Genomic DNA, 18,246 nt, shown 5'->3' with positions numbered 1-18,246 from the left:
TAAATGACTGAATTCTCATAATGATTTATTTATGAAGGGTGTACCATATGGCAAGCATTTTGCTAAATACTGTATTTACATTTATTTTATGATTACAATATCATAATCTCTGTTTTGTTGGTGTGGGTTCTGAGGCTCAGATTTTGTATGTTGTTTTTGTATTGAGTTGGGCTTCCCTGGTGGTTCAGAGGGGAAAGAGTATGGCTGCAATGCTGGAGACCTGGATTCGGTCCCTGGGTCGGGAAGATCCCCCGAAACAGGGAGTGGCTACCCACTCCGGTGTAGAGGAAGAGGAAGCTGGTGTACTGTAGTCTGTGGGGTCGCAAAGAGTCGGACATGACCGAGCGACTAGCACCTTTACTTTCTTTTGTATTGGGTCATTGCACTAAGCACTCAGCTTCCATGCTTGTCCTAAATTAAAAAAAAAAAATTCCAATAGTTTTCTCAATTCATTGTCCTGTCTCAGATTTTTTGACTATTTAGATTATCTGCAAATAAAACCCAGTTTTGCCTCTTATTTTCTAATATTTATACCTTTTGTTTCTTATTCCTGACTTATTGCATTGGCTAAGAGATCCAGAAAAATGCAGAATAGCAGCAGTGATAGTAGATACAGGCATACCTTGTTTTATTGTGCTTTGCTTGATTGTGATTCACAGATGTTGCTTTTTTTTTTACAGACTGAAGATTTGTGGCAACTCTGTGTTGAGCAAGTCTGTTGATGCCAGTTCCACAACAGTATTTACTAGAATTATTTGGCTGTGTACCATGTGGCTTGTGGGGTATTAGTTCTCCACCCGGGATTGAACCCTGGCAGTTCAATCCTGGCAGTTCAACCTTGGCAGTAAAAGCACAGAATCCTAACCATTGGATGACCAGGGAATTCCCCCAACAGCATTATTTTTAAATTAGGTTTAATTTAAAAACCTAAAAAAAAAAATTTTTTTTTAGACATAATGTGACATTGCAAACTTAATAGGCCACAGTATAGTGTAAACAGCTTTCATATGCATTAGGAAACCAAAAATTCAGGTAGACTTGCTTTATAGTGATAATCACTTTACTGTGAGAATTGTTTTATTGTTGTGATCTGAAACCAAATTTTCAATGTCTCTGAAGTATGCCTGTATCTTCAAGGATGATGTTTTTCTGTAGTTTTAGGGGTATGTATTGGGCTTACTTATATTTCTAGACTGCTTAGTATTTTTATGTTTAGTTTTAGTTTTTTGGCCACATGGCTTGCAGGATCTTAGTTCCCCAACCAAGGATCAAACCTGCGCCCCCTGTGGTGGAAGCACAGAGTCTTAACCACTGAACCTCCAGGAAATTCCCAATGTGGTTTAGTATTTTTAAAAGAAACGAAAGTTGAGTTTTGTGAAAGGACTTTTGAGAGAGATTAAGGTTAGGGTTTTTCTCTTTACCTAAATTCAGACCATCCTTGTGTTCCAGTGGTGGTAATAAGTGGTGATGATGATAATATTAATAATTAGCATTTGTTATGCATTTGGTATATAGCAGTCAGTGTTCTTAGTTCTTTATGTTCAACTCAATACTGCATCCCTATGAGTTAACTCCTACTGTATTATTACCATCTTGTTTTACAGAAAAGGAAAATGAGACAGTGAAAGTTTTCAAATTTGCCACATTACCCAACTACTTCTTGGGTATGACATTATTCTTTTAGAACTCTACTGGCTTTCAATTTTTGCTCGTACTTTGTTTAGGAATTTCTTCTCTATGTTCATAAATGAAATTGGTCTACAGCTCTCTGTTTTTGCATGCTATCATCCACGTGCCACAAGGGAGAGTAGACCTATTCACTCACCAAAACTAAGGTCCGTGTACAGCAATGAAGACCCAACACAGCCAAAAACAAAAATTTTAAAAACCCTTCAGATATACTAGTTGATTCCTCAGTTAACAAATTTATATTATTATCATCTTAAAATATTTTAGATTTGGAAAATGTTATTTGTCCAAGATTACACAGCTGATATAGACAGATAAGGGTTTGAATCTAGACTGTCTGACTTCTGAGCTTGTTCTACTATACTTTCTTCCCTCCGTCTCTCCTGTACAATAAAGTTTCTACAAGCTGTTGTTGTTCAGTTGCTAAGTCGTGTCTGACTCTTTCCAACCCCATGGACTGCAGCATGCCAGGCCTCCCTGTCCCTCACTATCTCCTGGAGTTTGCCTAAGTTCATGTCCACTGAGTCAATGATGCTATTCAATTACCATTCCTACAAGACAGACTACCTCTTTTCCTGATTTCTCCATTGGCTCCTGTGCTTCAGCCTTGTCTGTGTACTATCTGTGTGTTATAGTTCTCTCAGTTTTAATGCTGTGAAACCTTTGGTAGAGGTTAGAGGTTAGAAACATTATGTTGTTGATATCTTTTGACCCAGGAGTTTCATTTCATAGATTAAACTTTAAAAACCAAATTACACAAATGGGAAAAAATTTCTATATGAAGAGGAATGTACTGTGTCATTGTTTCTTAAAGAAAACTTAGAAATAATCTATGTGTCCATTGATAGGTCATTATTTAAAATAAAATATAATCCTTCCAAAGATAGTTCCTATCATCTATTAAGCTATTATTATGCATTAGATATTCTGAAATTTCTTTTTAGGCATTGTGTTGTGTGTGTTAGTCACTCAATCATGTCCAACTCTTTGCAACTCCATGGACTGTAGCTCACCAGGTTCCTCTGTCCATGGAATTCTCCAGGAAATAGTATTGGAGTGAGTAGCCATTCCCTTTTCCAGGGGATTTTCTCCACCCAGAGATCAAACCCGGGTCTCCCACATTGCAGCCATATTCTTTACCATCTGAGCCAACAGGAAGACCCATTATTATGCATTAGGTATTCTGAAATTTCTTTTTGGGCATTATTTCATTTAATTTTCACATTTGTGTTGGATGTTATAATGTCCCTTTCACACGTAAAGGAAATAGGACCGAGAGATATTCAATAATTTGTCCAAGATCCTACTGCCAATGGATGGTAAAATTGGGATTTGAATTCTTGACAATCTGATTCCAAAGGAGATGCTCATAACCACTTCATTTTAATCTGTATAATAGAATACCAGTATACAAGTGAAAAATGATGTAAAGCTACATTTTAGGCATGGAAAGATGCCCACTATACATTGGGGGGGAAAGTAGATTATCAAATAGCATATATAGAAGGAATCTATATTGGTACTGTCTGCATTTTTTCAATAATAAGCAAATGTTATTTTTGGGCTTCCCTTGTGGATCAGCCAGTAAAGAATCTGTCTGCAATGCAGGAGACTTGAGTTTGATCCCTGGATTGGGAGGATCCCTTGGAGAAGGGAAAGGCTACCCATTCTAGTATTCTGGCCTGGAGAATTCATTCTGGCCTGGAGAATTCATGGACTATACAATCCATGGGGTCTGTTATATGTTATTTTTATCATCAGAAAAAATTCCACTATGTTTTTGAAAAAAGAGTTGATTGATGGTGCATTCTTGCCTTCAGCGTAGGATTATCAGAGAGAAGACTTTGAAACTGAATATGAAATACCATCTCTGGAACATCAACAGAGAATAACTACCCCTGAAGAGGACAACATAAGGCCATTTGCAAGTCATGAATGGTCCTGTGTGGAGCTGTGTATGTATGTTTTAAGTGTGGAAGGAATTTTACTCAGGGCTCACACCTTATGAAGCATCAGTTGATCCACCCAGTAGAGAAATATTATTGCCCAGACTGTGGGAAATATTTCAGTAACAGTTCAAATTTTATTAGACACCAATGGAATCACTGGCATTACAGTTCCAGCTTCCTCTGGCATCAGCTGACGCACACTAGTGTGTCATGAGTGAGGCCCCATGAGTGCCCATGAGTGCCCAGAGTGTGTTCAGAGGTTTAGTCATAGCTCCTAAATTGCAGTGCATCAGAGAACCCACACAGCCGAAAAAACATAACATTGCTCCCAGTGTGGGGGTCTTCCTTGGTGGCTCAGTTGGTAAAGAATATGCCTGCAACACAGGAGACTGCTTGGAATGCAGGAGACCTGGGTTCCATCCTTGGTTTGGGAAGATCCTTGGGAGAAGGGAATAACAACCCACTCCAGTATTCTTGCCTGGGAAATCCCATAGACAGAGGAACCTGGCAGGCTATAGTCCATGAGGTCGCAAGAGTTGGACATGACTGAGTGACTAACACACACACACCCCTTGCAGCTTCATGGACTAATTATAGGATAGAAATCCTGTTTGCTCTATGGACAATGTGTCTCTCTCTGAAGTGTCTTACTTATGTATAAAGACTACCCTGAATTATAGCCAACTCTCTAAAGCAGATATCTTAAATCTGAAATTGTTACCTTATTGATTATATCCTCATAAAAGCCTGAGGATTGTCACTTCAGTTCAGTTGCTCAATCGTATCCAACTCTTTGTGACCCCATGGACTGCAGCACGCCAGGCTTCCCTGTCTATCACCAACTCCCAGAGTTTACTCAAACTCATGTCCATTGAGTCGGTGATGCCATCCAATCATCTCATCCTCTGTCATCCCCTTCTCCTCCTGCCTGCAATCTTTCCCAGGATCAGGGTCTTTTCCAATGAGTCAGTTCTTCCCATCAGGTGGTCAAAATATTGGAGTTTCAGCTTCAACATCAGTCCTTCCAGTGAATATTCAGGATTGATTTCCTTTAGGATGGACTGGTTGGATCTCCTTGCAGTCCAAGGGACTCTCAAGAGTCTTCTCCAACACCACAGTTCAAAAGCATCAATTCTTCAGCGCTCAGCTTTCTTTATGGCCCAACTCTCACATCCATACATGATCACTGGAAAAACCATAGCCTTGACTAGACAGACCTTTGTTGGCAAAGTAATGTCTTTGCTTTTTAACATGCTGTCTAGGTTGGTCATAACTTTTATTCCAAGGAGTAAGCATCTTTTAATTTCATGGCTGAGGATGTTGGAAGGGTTCAGATTGTAGGGTGAGGGGTGAGGGGTGAGACAGTGATTTTACCTTCCTCTATACCTGCTTTTTGCAACATCCCTCCACTCTCACTCCACCCTCTTGATTTTGGACTGAGAATTAAAAGATATCTCATTTCTGAGGAAATCGAGGGAGATACATACACAAACACCCCAATCTGCATTTGACATGTTTGGCAAAAACGCCTCCTCATTCTTTCACCTTTGATCTGCAAATAAGTTTTTTTAAAAAAGATTTTAGGCATGTCACTCACAGGGGAAGGTGACATTTGCTCAAAATTATTGAGTTCAGCCCTGCTCAAGAGTTGTGAGAAGAGCAGGGACAGGCTTGGGGAGCCAGTCCCTGACTGCCTCCACACCAAATGCAGCAGAAAGCTACTTGTACAAGCAAAGAACACCTAAGTAACTTTACAAACAAAGGAGAAAGTTTAAGTGATTTTGTCTTGGTGCCCTGCTGAATGTGCTTCCTGATGGACAGGACTGGGGCTAGGCAGCCCTCTTCAACAGTTCTATTTTTTCCCTTTTCTCTTATTCTGACCCCTTTGGCTATCACTTCTACTATGGGGAAGATAAAAAATTAAAAAAAAAAACATATTTATAAAAACATCTATTCCCTAAGCTAAAAATTAAGAAATACTACCACCAACAAACTACCCACCCCCAAATAAAATACAGATACATCCCAGGGTTAATTTTTCTTTGCTTAAAAAGAATTCAACCCCAAAGCCCAGTCAACAATTCCCTAAAGTAGCAGAACCTCTCTCTGAGGTAGATATCTAAGAACTGTCATGTTTTTTTTAGATAGTATCCACATAAACACACTCAGTACAGTAGAGATGTAAGCAAGTAGGTAATAGAGTATTTTCAATCCTGAATCTGTTTTAAGCCTGTGTGCCTATATTCTAACATTTATAAATTCTCAGTGTTATAAAAATCAGAGCTAATACTCTTGCAAGTAATGAATAACTTGCAAGTAATGAGTCAGTTAATATACAATGCCCCTGGGACATTTACGATTCTCTGAGTTTAGCAACTTGATCTGTGACTTTGCCTATGATTCCTGTGACTCCATCCTTGTGATCAATTACATTGTTGTAGAGAATGCTTAAACAGGCAGAAGTTGAGATTGCTCCAAGGTCGTCTCTAATTTGGAAGTGTTTGGATAGGATTGATGAATGTGTTGTCACCGTGTGTGAAACTCAACTCAAAGCTTGACAATTACTTTCTTTTTGTCTGTTATCTTTCTTTTTCCTGATGTTGATGCCAGAGCTCTCTATTAAAGTTTTCAAGTTGCTGCTAGAGTTATAAGGTTTTCAAAAATTTTTTATTTTATATGGAAGCATAGTTGATTAATAATGTTGTTTTAGTTTAAGGTATAGAGCAAAGTGATCTAGTTATCAGATCAGATCAGATCAGATCAGTCGCTCAGTCGTGTCCGACTCTTTGTGACCCCATGAATCCAGCACGCCAGGCCTCCCTATCCATCACCAACTCCCGGAGTTCACTGAGACTCACATCCATCGAGTCAGTGATGCCATCCAGCCATCTCATCCTCTGTCGTCCCCTTCTCCTCCTGCCCCCAATCCCTCCCAGCATCAGAGTCTTTTCCAATGAGTCAACTCTTCGCATGAGGTGGCCAAAGTACTGGAGTTTCAGCTTTAGCATCATTCCTTCCAAAGAAATCCCAGGGCTGATCTAGTTATATAAGTATCTATTCTTTTAAAAGTCCTTTTTCCATTTAGGTTATTACAGAACATTGAGCAGCATTCCCTGTGCAATACCATGAGTTTGAATCCATAATCATAAAAGTCACAGCATAACACTTCATGTTGTTAAATGGCTCAGTGCCTCTTCCCCACTGTTTCACCCCAGCATTAGGCTGAAAACCTTTAGTACTTTTAATTCTTTTGTGTTTACTTCCTGCATAGTTTCTTCTGGAACCCTCAAAAGATATGTATCCAGAGTTAAATTGGCTATCTACCTAGGATCGTTTAAGACCACCAAAGAAACAGAAGTTTATAAATATAGTTGGGTGGATAAACCTGTAAAAATATTTTAACATTTAGCCAAAGCCAACATCTGCTTGCACTGAGAGGTGAGGGATTCCTGAAGGTTAGATTTTTGGTGGAAGGAACTGTCTTGTATTATATGTCTTACCCCCAGCACAGAACTTGACACAGTTAGGTTTCAATAAGTGTTGGTTGACTCCTTTATGCCCATGATGTTTTGGTTACACCCGAAAAGTTTTACAGAGTCCAGTGAACCTTTGTTGCTCTACATGCTCATCAGTATTTGGTATTTTTTGACTTTTAAATTGTAGTTAGTTTGCGGGGGAGGTATGGTTTTAATTTGCATTTCCCTGGTGACTACTGAGGTTAAGGAATTTTTTTCACGTTTACTGGAAAATCCTATTTCTTATTTTATTATGTGTGTGTTCAAGTCTCTTACCCATGTTTTTACTGGATTTTCTTTTATCATTTGTATGAGTTCTTTACATATTCTAAATATGAGTCTTTTGTTATATGTATTTCAAGTATTTCCCCGCTTTGACTTCTTCTGATGAACGGATCTTACATTTAATGCTGTTTAACTTATTAATGGTTAATCTTTCTTGTTTTCTGCTTTTGAAATCATTCCTTACCCCAGTGAAATGCAGGTGTTCTTTTATGTTAACCTTTTATGTTATTGCTTTGTCTAAGATTGACCTTTTTGTGTCTGATATGGGAGAGGAGTCGTTACTCCCCCCACACATACCTATTTGCTTCAACAGCATTTACTTTAAAGAACATCCTTTCTCCACTTCTCTGTAGTCATAAATGAAGCTTCTTTCTGGGTTTTCTATTTTATTTCATTAGTCTATTCATCTATCCTTTGTTTCAGTTCCACCCTGTCTTAATCACTGTAGCTTATATTAAGTCATGATATCCAGTAGAGCAAGTCTATTCACCGTGTTTGTTTCTTCAGCCACGTGTTGGCTATTCCTGGACCCTTGCACTTCCACATTAAACTTAGATTCCACCTGTGAAATTACTGACTGACACATGCACATTCTTTTGGGATTTGGAGTTCATTGACTGAAAATTAATATGGGAGTAATTATATCTTCCTGAAACTAGGTCTTTTAATCTATGAACATTTACACATCCCTCCATTTTTTTGAGTTTAAAAAATTTCACTCAGGCTTCCCTGGTGGTTCAGTGGTGAAGAATCTGCCTGCCAATGCAGGAGACATGGGTTCAGTCCCTGATCTGGGAAGATCCCACATGCTAAAGAGTTACAAAGCCTGTGGGTCACAACTGATGAGCCTGTGCTTTAGGGCCTGGGGGCCACAAGTGCTGAGCCCATTGCTACAACTACTGAAGCCCTTGCGCCCTAGAGCCTGTGTTCTGCAACTGCAATGAGAAGCCTGCACATCGCAACTAGAGAGTAGCCCACTTGCCACAGCTATAGAAAAGCCCTCGCAGTCATGAAGACCCAGTACTGCAAAAAATAAATAAATAAAATTATTCAAAAATTTTAAATAAAATAAAAAATTTAAAAATTTCACTCAATGTTTCATTATTTCCAGTATGTGGGTTTTGCACAATCTTTGTCAGATTTGTTGCTAGGTATTTGAAATTTTTTATTCAACTATAAAATGTAGTTTAAAAAATTTTTATCTTATAGTTCTTTGCTGATATAGAAATATGATTAGTATTTCTATATATTGACCAACTCCTTGGAAAAGACCCTGAGGCTGGGAAAGATTGAAGGCAAAAGGAGAAGAGGGAGGCAGAGGATGAGGTGGTTAGATAGCATCACTGACTCAATGGACACGAATTTGAGCATCTCCTGGATATAGTGAAGGACAGGGAAGCCTGACATGCTGCAGTCCACGGGGTCACAAAGAGTTGGACACAACTTAGCGACTGAACAACAACAATATTGGCCTATTTCTAGCAACTTTGCTAATCCTAATAATTTTTCAGATTTTTATGTATGCAGTCATATCTAAGAATGTTCAAAATTACATTTCTATTTTGCTAATCTTTATGTTTTTGTTTCTATTTATTGCCTTACTGAACTGGCTGGATTTTCTAGTACAGCATAGTGTTAAAAGAAGTAGTGGTAATAGTGGGTATTCTTTTCTTGTTTTAATCTCAGAGGGAACATTCTCATTCCTTCATCATTAGATGTGATGTTTACCATAGATATTTCATAGATATTTGTTATCTAATCTATTCTTTTTTTTTAATTTAATTTTATTTTATTTTTAAACTTTACAATATTGTATTGGTTTTGCCAGATATTTAAATGAATCCACCACAGGTATACCTGTGTTCCCCCTCCTGAACCCTCCTCCCTCCTCCCTCCCCATACCCTCCCTCTGGGTCATCCCAATGCACCAGCCCCAAGCATCCAGTATCGTGCATTGAACCTGGACTGGCGACTCGTTTCATACATGATATTATATAGGTTTCAATGCCATTCTCCCAAATCTCCCCACCCTCTCCCTCTCCCACAGAGTCCATAAGACTGATCTATACATCAGTGTCTCTTTTGTTGTGTCGTACACAGGGTTACTGTTACCATCTTTCTAAATTCCATATATATGTGTTAGTATACTGTATTGGTGTTTTTCTTTCTGGCTTACTTCACTCTGTATAATAGGCTCCAGTTTCATCCACCTCATTAGAACTGATTCAAATGTATTCTTTAAAAATATGGAATGCTTCACGAATTTGCGTGTCATCCTTGCGCAGGGGCCATGCTAATCTTCTCTGTATCGTTCCAATTTTAGTATATGTGTTGCCGAAGCGAGCACTATCTAATCTATTCCTATTTTCCTAAGATTAAAAAACTATAAATGATGTTGAGGTATAGGTACTTTTTTCCTACATTTTTTAGATGATTTGATTTTTTCTTGTTAATATGGCAAAATATTGATTTTCTAGTGTTACACTACCTTTACATTCTTTGAACAAAACCAAATTGGTCATAATCTATATATCTTTACTATATCAAGAATTATTTTTGGTTTATTAATATCCTGTTTAGGGTTTCTTGCCTGGAGAATCCCAGGGATGGGGGAGCCTGGTGGGCTGCCGTCTATGGGGGTCGCACAGTGTCAGACATGACTGACATGACTTAGCAGCAGCAGCAGGGTTTGTTGCATCTATGTTAATAAGTGAGAATGGGCTATAATTTACTTCTCTCATTATACCCTTAAGTTTTAATATCAGTAATATGCTCACCATATAAAATTAATTAGGAAGTGTTTCCATCTCTTATACTTTTCTGGAAGAGTTAGTGTAAGATTAATGTATCTTCTTTAAATACTTGGTAGAATTTATGATTGAAGGCATTTGTACCTGAAGTTTTCTTTTGTGAAAAGGTTTTAAAATTACAGATTTATTTTATTGCTATAGAAAAATCACATTTTAAAACCTCCCCAGCAACATCTGATCTTTTTAACTGTCTCCATTGTTTTACCTGTTCCAGAATGTCATATAGTTAGAATTACACAGTATGTAGCATTTACAGACTGACTTCTTTCACCTAGTAATATGCACTTAAGTTTCCTCCGTGTCTTTTCATGGTTTGATAGCTCATTTTTTTTTTATGGTGTTAAATAATATTCTGTTGTCTGAATATACCACAGTTTGTCCATTCACCTGTGAAGGACATGGTTGCTTTCAAGTTTTGGCAGTTATGAATAAAACTGATATTTACATCATGTGCAGGTTTTTGTGTGAAAATAAGTTTTCAACAGCTTTGGATAGACACCAATATATGTGATTGATGGGCTGTACATTCAGTTTTGTAAGAAGTCAGAAAACTGTCTTCCAAAGTGGCTGTACCATTTTTGCATTCCCACCAGTAATGAATGAGCGTCCTCGGGGCTCCACATCCTTGCTAGCACTTGGTGTTGTAAGTGTTCTGGATTCTGGCCATTCTAACAGGTGTCTCATTGTTGTTTTATTTCCCTGAAGACATATGATACAGAGCATCTTTTCCTATGCTTATTTGCCGTCAGTATATCTTCTTGGGTGGAGTCTTTCTTGTTGGAGGACAGAGGGAAAGAAAAGTGCCCACTGAACTGAGAAGGCATCTTGAGACTGAAAAGTGAGGCAAACAGCTCTACATAAGCAGTGAATCAGTTTATTGTAAGATAAGTTATCACAGGGTGGGACTGTCATCCAGCGAACAATGATCTAGAAGCATTTGCAGCTGAACTCTGTCTCCACCAAAGGGCAATTGGGACAATTGTATATTTAACCTAGGGTGGGGGTGGGTGCTTGGAAACAGAACGTGCATTCCTAAGCCAAGATTTATGAATGGGTAATTAGTGTTATGGGTGCTGGGAATATGTTGTGAAGGTTTTCATTATTGTTTAGAGACTAACAGAGCATAGAGTCCTCTTGGTCCTAATGATTATTATTATTATTTTTTTTTGTTCTTCAATTTTATTTTATTTTTAAACTTTACATAATTGTATTAGTTTTGCCAAATATCAAAATGAATCCGCCACAGGTATACATGTGTTCCCCATCCTGAACCCTCCTCCCTCCTCCTTCCCCATTCCATCCCTCTGGGTTGTCCCAGTGCACGATACTGGATGCTTGGTCCTAATGATTATTAAACAATATCTATTAACTATAAAGTCCATGATGACAGAGAAGCCATTTACTACACAGAACAGTCCTGGTTAGAATTAGTGGAAAGACAGGAGAAACTGTAAGGGCCCAAGATGGTGTCAGTTATGTATAATAGTTATATATAATAGATGTATAACAGCTATACATCTGTTAGGATCTTTGGACCATTTTTTTCATCAGGTTGTTTGTTTACTTAATGTTGAGTGTTAAGAATTATTGTATATTTTGGATTTGTTGTTGTTTAGTCACTCTCATGTCTGACTCTTTGCGACTCCATGGACTGCAGTACTTCAGGCTTCCCTGTCCTTCACTATCTCCCTGAGTTTGCTTAAACCCGTGTCCATTGAGTCGGTGATGCTATCTAACAATCTCACCATCTTTTGCCTCCTTCTCATGCTCTCAATCTTTCCCAGCATCAGAGTCTTTTCCAGTGAGTCAGCTCTTTGCATCAGATGGCCAAAGTATTAGAACTTCAGCTTCAGCATCAATCCTTCCAATGAATATTCAGGACTGATTTCCTTTAGGATTGACTGGTTTCATTTCCTTGCTATCCAAGGCACTCTCGAGAATCTTCTTCAACATCATAGTTCAAAGGCATCAATTCTTTGCGCTCAGCCTTTTTTATGGTCCAACTCTCACATCCATACATGACTACTGGAAAAACCATAACTTTGGCTTTATGGACCTTTGTTGGCAAAGTGATGTCTCTGCTTTAATATGCTGTCTAGGTTTGTCACAGTTTTCCTTACAAGGAGCAAACGTTTTATTTTCATGGCTGCAATCACTGTCTGCAGTGATTTTCTAGCCCAAGAAAATAAAATCTGTCACTGTTTCCACTCTTTCTCATCTATTTGCCTTGAGGTGATGGTCCAGATGCCATCATCTTAGCCTTTTTGAATGTTGAGTTTTAAGCCTGCTTTTTCACTCTCCTCTTTCACCTCCCTCAAGAGGCTCTTTTGTTCGTCTTCACCTTCTGCCATTAGAGTGGTATCATGAGATTCCATCACCTCCACTAGCTGTGTTCATAGTAATACTTCCTAAGGCCCACTTGACTTCACATTCCAGAATGTCTGGCTCTAGGTGTGCTAGCATACCATCATGGCTATCCAGGTCATTAAGACCTTTTCTGTTTTTTAAGGTTTTTTTTTTTTTTTTTTTTAAACTTTACATAATTGTTTTAGTTTTGCCAAATATCAAAATGAATCCACCACAGGTTTAAAAATTTGTTTATTTTTAACTGAAAGATAATTACAACACTGTGTTGGCTTCTGCTATCCATCAACATGGGTCAGCCATAGGTATACATACGCACCCTCCCACTTGAGCGTCCCTCTCACCTCCCACCCCATCCCATTCCTTTAGGTTGCCACAGAGCTCTGGTTTGAGTTTCCTGAGTCATACATCAAGTTCCCACTTGTATGGGAACATGTATGTTAGTGTACATGTTTCCATGCTACTTTCTCCATTTGTCCCACCCTCTCCTTTATACCGGCCACCCCCCATGTCCATAAGTCTGTTCTCTATGTCTGTGTCTCCACTGCTGCCCTGAAAAATGGGTTTATTAGTACCGTCTTTCTAGATTACATACATATGCATTAATATAGGGTAATTTGTTTTTCTGTCACTCACTGTGCTCTGTATAATAGGCTCTAGGTTCACGCATCTCATTAGTACTGACTCAAATGCATTCCTTTTTATGGCTGAATAATATTCCATTGTATATATGTACATAGCTTCTTTATCCATTTATCTGTTGACAGACATCTAGGTTGCTTCTATGTACTAGTTATTGTAAATAGTGCTGCAATGGACATTGGGGTACATGTGCCTTTTTCAGCCATGGTTTACTCAGGTAATCAGTGCAGCAGTGGGATTGTTGGGTTATCTGGTAAGTTTATTCCTAGTTTTTAAAAGAAATCTCCATACTGTCTTCTATAGTGGCTGTATCAATTTACATTCCCACCAGCAGTGCAAGAGGGTTCCCTTTTCTCCACTCCCTCTCCAGCATTTATTGTTTGTAGATTGTTTGATGATGGCCATTCTGACCAGTGTGAAGTGATATTTCATTGTAGTTTTGATTTGCATTTCTCTAATAATGAGAAATTTTGAGCATCTTTGCATGTGTTTATTAGCCATCTGGATGTCTTCTTTGAAGAAATGTCTATTTAGGTCTTTTGCCCACTTTTTGATTGGATTGTTTTCTGTTATTGAATTGCATAAGCTGCTTGTATGTTTTGGAAATTAATCCTTTGTTAGATGTTTTATTTGCTATTATTTTCTCCCATTCTGTGGTTGTCTTTTCATCTTGTTCCTTTGCTTTGCTGTGCAAAAGCTTTAAGCTTAATTAGGTCCCACTTGTTTATTTTGGTTGGCTTGTTTTCTGTTATTGAATTGCATAAGCTGCTTGTATATTTTAGAAATTAATCCTTTGTCAGATGTTTTATTTGCTATTATTTTCTCCCATTCTGTTTTATGTTTATTTTGATTGGTTTGTTTTCTGTTATTGAATTGCATAAGCTGCTTATATATTTTGGAAATTAATCCTTTGTCAGATTTTTTTTTAATTTAATTTTATTTTTTAACTTTACAATATTGTATTGGTTTTGCCATATATCAAAATGAATCTGCCACAGGTATACATGTGTTTCCCATCCTGAACCCTCCTCCCTCCTCCCTCCCCATACCATCCCTTTGGGTCGTCCCAGTGCACCAGCCCCAAGCATCCAGTATCATGCATCGAATCTCGACTGGTGACTCATTTCATATATGATATTATTTTTTTTTTTTTTCATATATGATATTATACATGTTACAATGCCATTCTTATTTGCTATTATTTTCCCCCATTCTGTGGTTGTCTTTTCATCTTGTTCCTTTCCTTTGCTGTGCAAAAGCTTTAAGCTTAATTAGGTCCCACTTGTTTATTTTGGTTTTTATTTCCATTACCCTAGGAAGTGATTCATAGGAAGTCTTGCTGTGATTTATGTCATAGACTGTTCTGCCAATATTTTCCTCTAAGAGTTTTATGGTTTCTGATTTTACCTTTAGGTCTTTAATCCATTTTGAGTTTATGTTTGTGTGTGGTGTTAGGAAGTGTTCTAATTTCATTCTTTTACATATAGCTGTCCAGTTTTTCTAGCACCACTTATTGAAGAGACTGTCTGCCCCATTGTATATTCTTGACTCTTTTGTCAAAGATAAGGTGACCATAGGTGAATGGATTTATCTCTAAGCTTTCTATGTTGTTCCATTGGTCTATATTTCTGGTTTTGTGCCAGTGCCATACTGTCCTGATAACTGTAGCTTTGCAGTATAGTCTGAAGTCACGAAGGTTGATTCCTTCAGCTCCATTCTTCTTTTTCAAGATTGTTTTGGCTATTTAGGTGTTCTGTGTTTCCATATGAATTGTGAGTTTTTTTCCAGTTCTGTGAAAAATACCATTAGTAATTTGATAGGGACCACATTGAATCTGTAGATTGCATTTGGTAATATTATCATTTTTATAATATTGATTCTTCTAACCCAGGAACATGGAACATCTCTCCATCTGTGGAACATGGAACATTTCTCCATTTGTTTATGTTGTCTTTGATTTCTTTCATCAGTGTCTTATAGTTTTATGTATACAGCTCTTTTGTCACATTCAGTTCAGTTCAGTTCAGTCGCTCAGTCATGTCTTACTCTTTGCAACCCCATGTACTGCAGCACACCAGGCCTCCCTGTCCGTCACCAACTCCCGGAGTTCACCCAGACTCACGTCCATCGAGTCAGTGATGCCATCCAGCCATCTCATCCTCTGTTGTCCCCTTCTCCTCCTGCCTTCAATTTTGCCCAGCATGAGGGTCTTTTCAAATGAGGCAGCTCTTCGCATCAGGTGGCCAAAGTATTGGAGTTTCACCTTCAACATCAGTCCTTCAATGAATATTCAGGACTTATTTCCTTTAGGATGGACTGGTTGGATCTTCTTGCGGTCCAAGGGACTCTCAAGAGTCTTCTCCAACGCCACAGTTCAAAAGCATCAATTCGTCTGCATTCAGCTTTCTTTATAGTCCAACTCTCACATCTATACATGACTACTGGAAAAACCATAGCTTTGACTAGATGGACCTTTGCTGGCAAAGTAATGTCACTGCTTTTGAATATGCTATCTAGGTTGGTCATAACTTTTCTTCTAAGGAGTAAGTGTCTTTCAATTTCATGGGTGCAGTCACCATCTGCAGTGATTTTGGAGCCCCCCAAAATAGTCTCTCACTGTTTCCCCATCTATTTGCCATAAAGTGATGGGACCAGATGCCATGATCTTAGTTTTCTGAATGTTGAGCTTTAACCCAACTTTTTCACTCTCCTCTTTCACTTTTGTCAAGAGGCTCTTTAGTTCTTCTTTGCTTTCTGCCATAAGAGTGGTGTCATCTGCATATCTGAGGTTATTGATATTTCTCCGGGCAATCTTTATTCCAGCTTTGCTTCACCCAGCCCAGCATTTCTCATTATGTACTCTGCATATAACTTAAATAAGCAGGGTGATAATATACAGCCTTGATGTGCTCCTTTCCCAGTTTGGAACCAGTCTGTTGTTCCATGTCCAGTTCTAACTGTTGCTTCCTGACCTGCAAACAGATTTCTCAAGAGGCAGGTCAGGTGGTCTGGTATTCCCATCTCTTTCAGAATTTTCCACAGTTTGTTGTGATCCACACAGTCAAATGCTTTGGCATAGTCACTAAAGCAGAAAAAGATGTTTTTCTGGAACTCTCTTGCTTTTTCGATGATCCAACGGATGTTGGCAATTTAATCTCTGGTTCCTCTGCCTTTTCTAAATCCAGGTTGAACATCTGGAAGTTTATGGTTCATGTACTACTGCAGTCTGGCTTGGAGAATTTTGAGCATCACTTTGCTAGTGTGTAAGATGAGTGCAATTGTGCAGTAGTTTGAACATTCTTTGGCATTGCCTTTCTTTGGGATTGGAATGAAAACTGACCTTTTCATTCCTGTGGCCACTTTTGTCACATTAGGTAGGTTTATTCCTAGGTATTTTATTCTTTCTGTTGCAATGGTAAATGGGAGTGATTCTTTAATTTCTCTTTCTAATTTTTCATTGTTAGTTTATAGGAATGCAAGTGAATTCTGTGTATTGATTTTGTTTCCTGAGACTTTACTAAATTCACTGATTAGTTCTAGTAATGTTCTGGTAATATCTTTAGGGTTTTCTATGTATGGTATAATGTCATCTGCAAACAGTGAGAGTTTTACTTCTTCTTTTCCGATATGGATTCATTTTATTTCTTGTTCTTCTCTGATTACCATAGCTAGGACTTCCAAAACTATGTTGAATAATAGTAGTGAGAGTGGACACCTTGTCTTGTTCTTGATCTTAGAGGGAATGATTTTGGTGTTTGTTTTTGTAGATCTTTTCCTTCTCTTGTGTTTTCTTCTAGGTCCTTGTTAAATGTGTTAATTGATTCTTGCATTTTCTCTGTTCTGTTTTTGAGATTTTGGATCATCTTTACTATCATTACTCTGAATTCTTTTTCAGGTAGTTTGCTTATTTCCTCTTAGTTTATTTGGTCTTGTGAGTTTCTACCTTGTTCCTTTATTTGCACAATATTTCTCTGCCTTTTCAATTTTTTTCTCACTTACTGTGTTTGAGGTCTCCTTTTCCCAGGCTTTAAGGTTGCATTCCTTCTTCCTTTTGGTTTCTACCCTCAGTGGGTAAGGTTGGGCCAGTGGTTTATGTAGGCTTCATGTTGGATGTGACTTGTGCTTGTGTTCTGGTGGGAGGAAGTGAATTTTTTTTTTTTTTCTGATGGGCAGGGCTGTGTGTGGTGATAATCCTGTCTGCTGATGATTGGGTTTGTGTTTTTGTCTTGCTTATTGTTTGGGTGAGGCATCCTGCACTGGGTGTTGCTGGGTATTGTATACAAGTGGAGGCTTTCATGGGAGTTCTCACTAACTAATACTCCCTGGGGTTAGGCATTCTCTGGCAGTCCAGGGTCTTGGACTCAGTGCTCCCACTCCGAAGGCCCAGGCCCAATCTCTGGCTGGGGAACTAGTCTCTACAAGTCATTTGTTATAGCATTAAAGGGGATTGAAACAAACACACAAAAACGAACAAAAAAGAAGCAAAAGGTGAACACTAGACAAGTGGTAAATACAAAATCAGACAAATAATATAAAAAATAATGGAGCACACATACACACACATACACACACACAAACAAAACCAAAACAGTCCAAAGAAAAGAAAATACAGGAGATTGACCTGGCAAGCAAAGGAAACCAAAAATAATATCAACCAATTAGAAACAAAGCTAACTAAAGCACAAACCAGGAAACAAAACCAAAGCAAGGTGCCAACTGGGGAATAAACTAAAGAAAACAAAAGAAACTAACAAACATCATGAAAAACAGAAAGAAAAGAAAGAAAGACTAGAAGAGCAAAGTTAAATAGAGGAATATAAAATAATTTACATATGTTAAAGAATAATTACAGCAGGAAAATCTACCACAATCACAGAAAACTAATCAAACTGATCACATGGACCACAGCCTTGTTTAACTCAATGGAATTATGAGCCATGCCATGTAGGCCACCCAAGACGGATGGTGGAGAGTTCTGACAACACATGGTCC

The 18,246-nt window shown here is 38.2% G+C and overlaps 1 long non-coding RNA gene and 1 other non-coding gene across 2 annotated transcripts in view; one reads left to right on the top strand and one right to left on the bottom strand.

Moving 5' to 3' along the window:
* Positions 1 to 18,246, top strand: part of LOC129655587 (uncharacterized) — a 99,166-nt gene that overhangs the window by 9,767 nt on the left and 71,153 nt on the right. Inside the window, exon 2 of the long non-coding RNA XR_008716051.1 lies at positions 3,510 to 3,644. This is a non-coding gene — a long non-coding RNA (uncharacterized LOC129655587). The remainder of the gene's footprint in view (positions 1 to 3,509; positions 3,645 to 18,246) is intronic.
* Positions 9,679 to 9,785, bottom strand: LOC129656637 (U6 spliceosomal RNA). The gene has a single exon (XR_008716426.1). It is a non-coding gene; the product is annotated as a U6 spliceosomal RNA (small nuclear RNA).

This window comes from Bubalus kerabau, chromosome 6, assembly GCF_029407905.1.
Source record: "Bubalus kerabau isolate K-KA32 ecotype Philippines breed swamp buffalo chromosome 6, PCC_UOA_SB_1v2, whole genome shotgun sequence".
Taxonomy (NCBI): domain Eukaryota; kingdom Metazoa; phylum Chordata; class Mammalia; order Artiodactyla; family Bovidae; genus Bubalus; species Bubalus kerabau.
This window is presented reverse-complemented; position numbering and strand designations above follow the sequence as displayed.